Below are 12924 nucleotides of genomic sequence, written 5' to 3' on the forward strand. Positions count from 1 at the left end.
GGTGTGCCGCCCTGCTTCGCGTTGGACTCCCAGCCATGAGATAGTGACTGCATATTTTATTTTGGGAATCAATAGTTTGACCAGACCTTTTGCTCTATGTAAAGGAGATTCACTCCTACTGGCCTCTTTTCGTGAAGTTTTGCTTCCATTTGAAACCAAGAACCTTGCTCTGACATCCCATGTGCATCCCAAGTGTGTGTACGTGCAGTGAGATTGTATCACCTGTGTGGTATTAGAACTCTGCATGTTGTGTGAGTCTGAGTACTTTGACCACTGGAATCCATTTTGGATGCCCCTGATGTAGGGTGGCTCAAGATGGAGGAAGAGGACAGCTTTGCCAGGCAGTGGAATTGCATTTCCTCCTTTCATGTCGCTGTTGTATAGAAACCTAGACAACAAAGAGATGGAGGATGGAGATTTAGAAATTCAGTGATAGCCTTGTTTACCAAGATCTGCTTGTTAGTTCTTCCTGAGAACTGCCATTTCTTAGATGGTAGGGGTTAGGGCTGGGACTGCGGTTTCTGTTGTTCAAGTTGAAGATAATTCTAGCACAAGTCTGCCCTTTTATATATCACTGATTACTGATTCAAGAAGACTGAGGACAGGAAGTTCCTGAGATGTCACCCTTCATTGTATCCATTCATGTTTTGGATATTCCTGTTTGGGGTGAGCCCCCAGAGCCAGTGCTAGGCATGGGCAGTGTGGGCAGCTACCCAGTGTCTTATGCTGAGCCCACCAGCATGGGGTCCCGAACCAGTGCACCCCACACCCGGTTCCATCAAGTAAGTCCCCTCATTGTTCACTTCCTCCAACCATTGGGCCACCGACTGCAGCTGCTCAGCCAAATGCTAGTATTCAAGGTCCGGATTCCCCCTCCCTCATAGTACACTGGAGGATTTGTAATGACACTCTCCGTCTCCCATCCCCCCACCCCCCCCTCCCTCCCCCCAGATAAGATCCCGCACCAGTGCATCTAGTGGGCGCATAAAGGCAACCACACGTGATCTCCTGGCCCAGTAGTCTCCCTGCAAGAAGGACATATCTACCCTCCTTGTCAATTGAAGTGCGTGTTACTTCAAAAGGGACCCCTGGGCGGATCCATATCAGTGCCCCTCTGGGCGTATGCCGAGAATGTGGTAGCGAATATCTGCCCTTTCCATCTCCTGCACATCTTTCTGTATATACATATTGTCACGTTTGCTGCTCTTCAAAGACAGAGGTCAAATGTAGCGCAATGTGTTCTGACAAATTGTTGCTTATTTTTTTTTGACATGGGGATTGGTGTTTAAAAACTCCCCTCAGCTTGCAGTCATAAAACGAAAAGTAAAGTGAATTATGTGACAATCTTGCACAGGGAGTGTGAAAGGAAAGGCTCGAGGGTGTCACTTTTTGTAACAACCAACAAAATGTAAATACCTGTAAATTAACTGTACACATTCAGCAGTTAGGAAACCAAAAATGAATCACATTGTTTTTGTAATCCTGAAATGTGTTGGAAACAAAGATTATAAAAGGATCAAAGTAAATCAAGACATTTTACATAATGATGCACAAATTAAAAATATTCACTGAAACCAAATTTCCAAACTTTACCATTTGTGTGCAATACCATTTTACCAGTAAAACTGTAAGTCTGTGCAAATTTACTGGCCAGTTCACAGTAAATAATGCTGTCTGTAAATGACTGAGTGCTACCACACGATCCTTCAGTTACATTAAAAATAATTCGCCTAGTGCCCAATAAAGCCAAGTGCCACTGTGATGCCCAGCAGTCAGCTGAGGGCTCAAAGGCCTGCTGCCTCAGTGAGAGAGAGAGAGAGAGTGAAGACCTGTCATCGCTGGAGCAGGAAGCCATGATTGTCCCGAAGGCCACAACTACCGAAGGCTCACCCCTGTAGATGACTCAGCCTGGAGGTCGCAACTGCCACATTTGACTCCATGTATCCAACTGGCCTACAAGGGCGCAGCTGCATAGACACTAACTGCCAGTAGCGGCTCCTGGAGGGAGTTTTGCGGGCGGTGGGGAGGGGGAGGGGCAGGATGGGGGTAGTAAACTCCGGCATACAGCCGATCGGAGTTAGGTAAATAAATAAATAAATAAAATGAATTAAATTGCATGCGCAGCAACGCAAAATGCATTGCAGCGCGCAACCTTTAATTTGTTTTAATTATTTATTTACCTAATTCCGATCGGCCGTATGCCAGAGTTTACTACCCCCCACTCTGCCCCTCCCCTGCCCCGCAGCACTCCCTCCAGGAGCCGCTACTGCTGTCTGCCATGCAGAACTGCTTCCCTGATCTCACCCTGCGAACACCGGCCTGAGGCGAAAATGCAAACGTGGGCCTCACAAGAGAAGACAGGAGCATGAACCACATCTGCTGCACTGCTAGTGCTGTAAGATTTCCCAGCAGATAAAAGTAGGGCTTAGACTGCAACTGGAACACGAGGCTAATGCTCAGAGTTGAGTATACCACACATGCACAATTAGACTTTTAGGTCATCGTTACCAGAATTTTTTTCCTTATTGAGTAATTATTCTGCTGTTTCTGGCTATAAGTTAAATGTCGATAAATCAGAAATTTTACCCCTCAATAAATTCTGTCTTCCCTCTATGTTTTCAGATTCTGGTTTTGAATGGTCCTCTTCCCATATCAAATGTCTTGGTGTTCTCTATTGTAATAATCTCCAGGATCTCATTAGAATTAATCTTGCTGAAATTTGCAAGAAAACATCAGCCCTCATAGATAGTTGGTCCCCCCTTTTCCTTTCCTGGTTGGGACGATTGGCCACAATTAAAATGATGCTTCTCCCTATTAATAATTTTTATCTCTCTATGCTTCCCATTCCTCTTCCTAACACTTTCTTTCGTACCATTAATTCTATACTCACTAAGGTTTTGTGGAACAACCGCAAATCTAGATTATCACTTGCTAGACTCCAACTTCCTAAAGATTCCGGGGGGGGGGGTTAACTTTCCCAACCTTAAAAGGTATCATTCAGCCTTCACTTTGAAACAAATCTGGACTTTCCTTTCAGAGTCAAACTCCTCTTCCTGCACTGCTTGGAGCTCTTTAGAACAGGCTCAATATTCTCCCTTCCTCCTACACGTTTCTCTTTTCCTACCTTTGCTCATTCTAAGGCTTTAGCTCTTTCTTCTTTACGCGCTCATCCCTCTTTTAATTCTAGCTCTACTAACATCCCTCTTTGGTACAATAAATATTTTAAGATTAATAACTGCGCCTTGTTTTGGAAGGAGTGGATAGATAAGGGTATCATGACCCCTCAACATTTGATGAAAGATGATGCTTTTATGCCCTTTTCTACTCTTCAATCTCTATACCACTTTCCCTTACATTATGCTTCTCGTTATAAAGCACTCACTGATGTCCTCACTGGACATTACACACCTGCGCCTTCTACCCCTGTCACCTCTACTAACCTGTCACCTTCCCCCATCACTATTGACTTTTCCACTCAATTTAAGGCGGCTACAATTTACAAATTATTGTCTTATCCCCAGACTGCACGAGTTAAATCCCCCCTAGAACTACAATGGGAAAAATATTTGAGCTTAGACCTCCCTATACATACTTGGGAATTGCTTTGGTCTAGGATTCACACCACCTCCGGTTCTGCTAGTACAGGGGTACTCATAGTACGGCCCGCGGGCCGGTGGCGGCCCGGCAAACCTTCCCTGGCGGCCCGCGGACCTTGCAGACATTGTACCCGAGTTTAAAAAAAAATGTTTTAAAGATGTCTGCAGCCAGAGCGCGACTCAGACTCTGCTGCTCTGTGGGGGCCGGGTGATTTCCGCCATAATCAAAGTGGGCTGCAGGGGCGCTGAGAGGTGAACAAAGCCTCAATAACATAGGAATGGTCTTTTAAAGACCCGTGAAGAGCTTGGGTGCGGCAGTGTGTGTGCGCCTGGAAGCTGTCACAGCCCGAGCACACACAGGCAGGGTGAGGAGGGAGAGCGAGGGAGGGAGGGAGAGCAAGCGAGGGAGAGGGAGGGAGAGGGAGGGAGTGAGGGAGCGTGAGAAAGGGAGAAGGAGGGAGGGAGAGCAAGCAAGGGTCAGCGAGGGAGAGAGAGTGAGGGAGGGAGAGTGAGAGAGGGAGGGAGAGCAAGCGAGGGAGAGGGAGGGAGAGCAAGCGAGGGAGAGGAAGGGAGAGGGAGGGAGGGAGGAAGCGAGCGTGAGGGAGGGAGAGCGAGGGAGGGAGAGCAAGCTAGGGAGGGAGGGAGAGCGAGGGAGAGCAAGCGAGGGAGAGTGAGGGAGAGCGAGGGAAAGCGAGAGAGAGGGAGGGAGAGCGAGGGAGGGAGGGAGAGCGAGGGAGGGAGAGCGAGGGAGGGAGGGAGAGTGAGGGAGGGAGAGCGAGGAAGGGAGAGCGAGGGAGGGAGAGCAAAGGAGGGAGAGCAAGGGAGGGAGACAGAGTGAGGGAGACAGCGAGGGAGAGAGACAGAAGGAGAGAGAGAGAGAAGGAGAGAGAGGGAGACCTCAGAGAGAGGGAGACCTCAGAGTGAGGGGGAGGGAACGAGAGAGAGGGAGACCTCAGAGTGAGGGAGAGGGAAGGAGCGAGAGGGAGACCTCAGAGTGAGGGAGACAGAGGGAGGGAGACCTCAGAGTGCGGGAGAGGGAAGGAGAAAGAGGGAGACATCAGAGAGAGGGAGAAATTAGAGTGAGGGAGACTTCAGGAGAGAGAGGGAGAAATTAGAGTGAGGGAGACTTCAGGAGAGAGAGGGAGACCTCAGAGTGAGGGAGACCTCAAAGTGAGGGAGAGGGAAGGAGAGAGAGGGAGCCAGAGGGAATGAGGGAGAGGGAAGGAGAAAGAGGGAGACAGAGGGAAGGAGGCAGAGGGAAGGAGTGAGAGGGAAATACAAGTGAGGGAGAGGGAAATAGAGCAAGGGAGAGGGAAAAAGAGTGAGAGAGAGGGAAATAAAGTGAGGGAAAGGGAAATAGAGTGAGGGAGAAGGAAAAAGAGAGAGAGAGAGGGAGACAGAGGGAATGAGGGAGAGGGAAGGAGAGAGAGGGCAACAGAAGGAAGGAGGGAGAGGGAAGGAGAGAGAGGGAAACAGAGTGAGGGAGAGGGAAATAGAGTGAGGGAGAGGGAAATAGAGTGAGGGACAAGGAAACAGAGAGAGAGAGAGAGAGAGAGAGTGAGACAGTCAGAGTGAGTGAGACAGAGGAAGAGATGGAGTGAGACAGTCAGAGTGAATGAGACAGAGGGAGAGATGGAGAGAGGGAGTGAGAGAGTCAGAGTGAGTGAGACAGAGGGAGACAGAGAGACAGAGAGAGAGAGGGAGAGAGAGGGAGGGAGAGGGAGAAACAGAGGGAGGGAGGGAGAGAGAGAGAGAGAGAGAGAGAGAGAGAGAGAGAGAGAGAGAGAGAGAGAGAGAGAGAGAGAGAGAGACAGAGAGAGAGACAGAGAGAGAGAGAGAGAGAGAGATGTGTGTATGCCGGGTCTGGTGGCTCAGTGGACGAAGGCGTCCGCTGCAGGGACCTGTGATCAACCTCATGGTCACAGGTTTTTTTTGCTCTAGCCCCAGCCCCTTCCCCACTGACTCCCTCCCCCACTGGTGCAGCCCTCGGACACAAACCACACTGTAAATTTGGCCCCCGAGAGAAAGTTTGTGAGTACCCATGTGCTAGTACAACATAAACCCTATATTATTTTTATATAAATAACTCTTTTTGACATCGCACAACCTTTATCGTTCTCATTTGATAGAATCCCCTAAATGTTGGTCTTGTCCTCATGATAAGGCAGACCTATTCCGCATGTTTTTTTATTGTCCTTTGACCAACACCTTTTGGACCACTATTTGGAATAAACTCAACAATATCCTCCAACTTGAAGTTCCCTTTCATTTTCATCATATTTTCCTGGGTAGTCTTTCCCCTGTTTTTGCTGATCTTAAGGAGGTTGCCCCTTTTATTAATCTTTTTTTGGCAATTTCCTTTCAATGCATTACTGTCAATTGGAAGGATACTTCTAAAATTTCTTATCAAGCCTGGTGGAACTTATTGTGTCATCATCATAGAATGGACAGAGCTTACGCTAGCTCCACCGCCTTGTTAATCAAGAGAGACTTACTTTGGTTGACCCTCACTACCTTTTTGTCTAGAAAGTTAACCTGATTTATGCTGATCTTACCTCCTACTTCTTACATATTTTCTTATTGTAATTTTATTATTGATGCTTTTCCTTTTTCTTCTACTTTTCCTCTTTTTCTTTCTTTTCCATCTACCTCTTCTCCTTTCTCTTCTTTTCGCCCTCTGCTAAAAAAAAAAATTCCCCCAAAATGCTCCTGATACTAAGTACAGTTTATATTTATAGGACATTGTTTTTCTAAATTTGTTATGCATTCCAATGTTGTTGATTTTTCCTATATCCTGCTCATTTCTTTCTTTTTGTAATGATGTTTTACATTGCTTTTATTCCTTCAATAAAGCATTTTAAACTCAAAGGCTTTTAGGTCAGAGGGATAAAGGCCATTGAACTTTGTTGCATTTGACCCGTGAGAGAATCTGAGGCTATCTGTAACTATGCCGGATCCACATATAAGCCAGAGACAATTGGAGACTGTAGACATGGGATCCTGACTCAAGCACAGTTGGTGAACACTGGCAGTGAGGGTGGGGGAGAGGTTTAGTGCCTTCCTGTTAAACACAATTTAGATTACAATCCTGCATTAGGTTAGCATTGAATTTCTTAGTTTGAATTCTGCTGTGAGATTACAAGCACTTTCTATTTTTGCATACATGATAAGCACTGGGCTAACATTACATTATTGTGTCTGTTAGTTGATTGTTGGCTTCTTAGCACTTGTCCCCACACTACCTCTCTGAGAAGCCTAAGACTGCACGACCTCATGGTGTGGAAAGGGTTGCACTTTGTCCAGTTTGTAAAACCAGAGTAGGATGGACACCAGTGGCACTAAAACCCCCACAGTTGGGGCCCAGTAACCCATGAAGACCCTATGGGTGGCTCCCCGAATGAGCTCTGCATTTTGTCCACCATAAGCGTGGAAGGGTATGCTCAGACATGAGTCCCTTGCTCACTGTACCATCAGGATTCAAGCAAGCCGGGCCGAAGACGGCTGTAATGCCAGAAACCGGTCCCCGGAAGCTTGTTTCCTTTCCAGTATAAGAATTGGCTTGGTAGTTTGGTCTGCCCTGTTCCCATGATGCACTGGGCCAGGGACAGACTAATTTGCATGTAGCCAGGTTCTGAGCTGGGATGGTGCAGTGAGCTAAAAAACGGTGATGGATCAAGCCCTGATCTGTTGAATGGGTAGGAGTGTCTTGTTTAATTCAGATACTCTGTCCATCACCACCCCCTTTTCTTAATCTGCATTTTGTTATTGGCAGCATTCTTCTCAAATATAATTTAAAAAATATCATGAGACACAAATATTGTGTCAAAGATATAATTAATCCAAAGTTCAGTGAAACAGGCTATGGAAGGGAAAAGGTTCATTATTTTGTCCTTTGTATCTTTTTTCTTTTAGTTGTACATAATATATATATATTTTTAATTATTAACTTAAGTTTTATTAGTTTATGTATTATGAGTTGTTATTACTTTGTTCTTTATGGGCTCCCATTAGAATTCTATACAACATACACTGAGGTGCTGGCACTGAGATTCGAAACCTTGCATAAAAATTCCCATGAGCTGGGGACACTTTCGTAATTTCACATAACTACGTCAGCATGTCCCCGCTGCTCACGAGAAAATGCAGACCTGCTACATATGTTGTGGCTCTGCGCTGCCCTGCAGGAGTATTGGAGGGAGATCATCCAGGTGCTCAGAACGTGTACAGAGAGGACGCTACCACAGACGTGGGAGGCATGCATACTGGGCCTATACCCCAGACCCAAGACACACAAAGTTACTTCTAGATTTATTGATCTGGGTCTAATAGTGGCTAAGAGACCAATCACCAAGTGTTGGAATTGAGCTGACCCACCGCAGTGACTGGGTGGAGGTACTCTCTTACAGTATGGACCCAAGCAGAGAGCACAACACTACACAGGGATGAGGTAGTGGGGCACAGCAAGTACCCCATAGCTCAGCATTGGGACACTGTTTTGTTGAGTCTGATGGGTACGGGTGGGGATAGGGGATCCGACTCCTCGCAGGAGGTTGAACGACCCACAGGGGAGGACCAGGAAATGGTGGCTGCCCCTGAGTGATTTCCTGGGCTCACGCAGCCCAGACATGTATACTGACACTCCCGACGATCATTCTAGCGGGAGGATCCTCTAGCAGGATGGGTACATAGCAGGAACAATTACTGTTCACACTTCAATAGGAGCGTGGCAACGTGGTGACAATTTTTTTATCCCCTTTATTTTCTTCTTTTCCCTTTTATTTGAATGTTTCGTTTTGTTTTATGGTTAAAGTTATGTTAATTATAAATCATACCTGATTTTGCTGAAATTCAATGCCTGGCTGCGAAGCCACATGTGGTCAAGGCCAGTTGTGGCCGATACGGGGTGCTCCAGATCTCCTGTTTGGTGTCTGCAGTGCTGCACCATTAGACACAATAGTAACAATGACTGTGTCGGGCACGGTAATTAATACATCTTAGTGTTGGTATTGCATGCCGATCACATGCATCATAAGTATATATGCAACAACTTATTCCTACCCCTCTCCCCCCTTTCTTATTTCCCTTTTATCTCAATGTTGTTTGTAAATTGTCTATCCTATAAAAAGCAAATAAAGATATGTAAAACAAATAAGCTAGGGACACTTTAAGACTCAACAAGAGATGCCCTAGTGGTGCTGTTGCCCCAAACTACAACCCCTGATGCCGGTATAGCGGACTTCAGACCCCTCTCCATACTCAATTTCGATTGAAAGGTCTTATGTGAGTCACTATCCACCCAGTTGAGGCCGTCCATGACGACTCTAATACATGCCGATCAGAATGGGTTTATTGCTGCATGAAACACCTCACTCAACCTCCAAAGACTTTATAATATTGTCCACAACCATGATTGGACAGACTGCCCCAGACCATGATCATGTCAGTAGGAAGTCTGGGCGGCGCTGGCGTAGTAGCACTCCACGGAATTTCACAGAGTTACTAGAAAACTCTGTAAAATTCTGCAGAGTTCCATGGCTGGCGGAGACACTAATTGCCTCGCCCCTGTTCCGCACGCAGGCCTACACCCCCGGCAAGCCCCCGCCTCCTTCCCTCCCTTCCTCCCTCCCGCTAAACCACCCTCCCTCTCCCGCTAAACCCCCAAAGCCCCTCCCTCTCACTTAGTAGACTAGGGCCGGCAGTGCTGAGCGGATAAGAGATGTACCGTTCTCACTGTGCCCTGACTCCCGCCTGCTCGGCTCCTGCTGCTGTGGCTCGCTCCATTCGCCTACCATGGCTCAGCTGCTCGGGTTCAACCCCAGGAAGAACTGCCATATGCATGGCGAACTGCATGAAGGCATGCCTGACCCTGGGACATGCTTTAACTCAGTACACCATGCGCACTGCAGTTCTTCCTGGACTTTGAACACTGGAGCAGCAGAGCAGTGGTAGGCGAGTTTAGCGAGCCACAGCAGCAGAAGCAGTGCAGGCAGGAGTCCGGAACCTGTGGGACTGGAGGAGAACAGTAAATCTCTTACTCCGCTCCATTGCGATTGTGGAGTTTTGGAAAACTTTGCACTCCAGAGTGCAGAGTTAAAAAAAATATGCAAACTTCACTGGCGGAGCAGAGTTATCCGCCCACGCTTAGTCAGTAGACCTAGAAAAGGCTTTTGACACAGTGCAGTGAAACTTTCTTGAGGCAGTCATGCTCTGCATGGGTCTAGGGAAGATGGGTGAGAGTGCTGTATACCAAGTACTCGGCAAGGGTAAAAATGGGTAGTATAATTCCGGACTCCTAAGACATCTTCTGGGGAACAAAGCAGTGATGCCAGTTGTCCCTACTCCTATTTAGGTCTCGCCTGAGACAGCTCATGCACTGTCTCTTTGAGACATTTAGTAAGTGGCTTTCAAAAGTGCCACCAGAGGCTTTTGCTGGCCTACAGCTTGCGTTCACAAGCTTGTGCACGTGCACAGCTGCCATCTGTGTTTTGATTGCTGTAATCAGGCTCCTCTGCTTGCACTACCCCTTCCCTTTTCCCCCTCCCTCCTGGTCAGCTTCATTTGTGTCTTCTAGCTGTGAATCATGCTCCTCTGCTCGCATTCCCCCACCCTTCTCCCCCTACTCCCCCTCCTCTTCGTCAGTTTCATTTCTGTCTTCTATCACCGTGAATGCTCCTGCTTCCACCAGGCACACACACCATCAGTCGTCAGTGCATGCTTTCACCAGGCACACACACCACCAGCCATCAGTGCCCGCTTCCACCAGGCACACACACCACCAGCTGTCAGTGCACGCTTCCACCAGGCACACACACCACCAGCCATCAGTGCACGCTTCCACCAGGCACACACACCACCAGCCGTCAGTGCACACGTCCACCAGGCATACACACCACCAGCGACCATTGCACGCTTCCAACAGGCATACACACCACCAGCCATCAGTGCACGCTTCCACCAGGCACACACACCACCAGCCGTCAGTGCACGCTTCCACAGGCACACACACCACCAGCCATCAGTGCATACTTCCACCAGGCACACACCACCAGCCGTCAGTGCACGCTTCCACCAGGCACACACACCACCAGCTGTCAGTGCACGCTTCCGCCAGGCACACACACCACCAGCCGTCAGTGCACACTTTCACCAGGCACACACACTACAAGCCGTCAAACACTACCAGCCGCCGGTGCATGCTTCCACCAGGCACACACCACCAGCCGTCAGTGCACGCTTTCACCAGGCACACACACACACCACCAGCCATCGGTGCACGCTTTCACCGGGCACACGCAACACCAGCTGTCAGTGCTCTCTTTCACCAGGCACACACACCATCAGCCGTCAGTGCATGCTTCCACCAGGCACACACACCACCAGCCATCAGTGCACGCTTCCACCAGGCACACACACCACCAGCTGTCAGTGCACGCTTCCACCTGGCACACACACCACCAGCCGTCAGTGCACACTTTCACCAGGCACACACACCACCAGCCATCAGTGCACGCTTCCACCAGGCACACACACCACCAGCCGTCCATGCACGCTTCCACCAGGCGCACACACCACCAGCCATCAGTGCATACTTCCACCAGGCACACACCACCAGCCGTCAGTGCACGCTTTCACCGGGCACACGCACCACCAGCCGTCAGTGCACGCTTTCACCAGGCACACACACACCACCAGCCGTCTGTCTTCTGTCACTGTGAATGCTCCTGCTTCCACCAGGCACACACACCATCAGTCGTCAGTGCACGCTTTCACCAGGCACACACACCACCACCGTCAGTGCAGTGCACGCTTCCACCAGGCACACACACCACAAGCCATCAGTGCACGCTTCCACCATGCACGCACACCACCAGCCATCAGTGCACACTTTCACCAGGCACACACACTACCAGCCCCCGGTGCATGCTTCCATCAGGCACACACCACCAGCCGTCAGTGCACACTTTCACCAGGCACACACACCACCAGCCGTCGGTGCACGCTTTCACCGGGCACACGCACCACCAGCCGTCAGTGCACGCATCCACCAGGCACACACACCACCAGCTGTCAGTGCACGCTTCCACCAGGCACACACACCACCAGCCATCAGTGCACGCTTTCACCAGACACACACACCACCAGCCATCAGTGCACGCTTCCACCAGGCACTCACACCACCAGCCGTCAGTGCACGCTTCCACCAGGCACACACACCACCAGCCATCAGTGCATACTTCCACCAGGCACATACCACCAGCCCTCAGTGCACGCTTCCACCAGGCACACACAACACCAGCTGTCAGTGCACGATTCCTCCAGGCACACACACCAGGAGCCGTCAATGCACGCATCCACCAGGCACACTCACCACCAGGCATCAGTGCACGCTTTCACCGGGCACACACACCACCAGCCATCAGTGCACGCTTTCACCGGGCACACACACCACCAGCCGTTAGTGCACGGTTTCACCAGGCACACACGCCACCAGCCGTCAGTGCACGCTTCCACCAGGCACACACACCACCAGCTGTCAGTGCACGCTTCCACCAGGCACACACACCACCAGCCGCAAGTGCACACTTTCACCAGACACACACACTACCAGCCATCACACACTACCAGCCGTCGGTGCATGCTTCCACCAGGCTCACACCACCAGCCGTCAGTGAACGCTTTCACCAGGCACACACACACCACCAGCCGTCGGTGCATGCTTTCACTGGGCACACACACCACCAGCTGTCAGTGCACGCTTTCACCAGGCACACACTCCACCAGCCATCAATGCACGCTTCCACCAGGCACACACACCACCAGCCATCAGTGCACACTTCCACCAGGCTCACACACCACCAGCCGTCAGTGCATGCTTTCACCGGGCACACACACCACCAGCCATCAGTGCACGCTTTCACCAGGCACACACACCACCATCCATCAGTGCACACTTTCACCAGGCACACACACCACCAGCCGTCAGTGCAGCAGGCAGGCTCTTCTCAGAGTTTCTTGGTAAATATGTGTTCGATGCCTGGGAGGGAGTGGGTCGAGTTTCCTTAAACCATGCGGAGTATGCAGGTTCAGTGCATGAACTCCTGTATGAGTGAGTCATGCTGCCTGGGGCTCACTCACTCCTCACTTGTAAATTGCGCCTGCACCAGGCTTTTTCTCATTTGCAAAGTTTGGCACATGCTCACAGCAAGGCAGCCCCACACCCCCGGGAATTACTGCTTCCTACAACCAGAATGGAAACAACATTCAGAGCAATGAAAACAAGTTCATTTGATGCAAAGAACTGTTAACAAAAGCAATTTCCAACTATTGT

The sequence above is a fragment of the Lissotriton vulgaris genome, chromosome 9 (assembly GCF_964263255.1).
Source record: "Lissotriton vulgaris chromosome 9, aLisVul1.2, whole genome shotgun sequence".
Lineage (NCBI taxonomy): Eukaryota > Metazoa > Chordata > Amphibia > Caudata > Salamandridae > Lissotriton > Lissotriton vulgaris.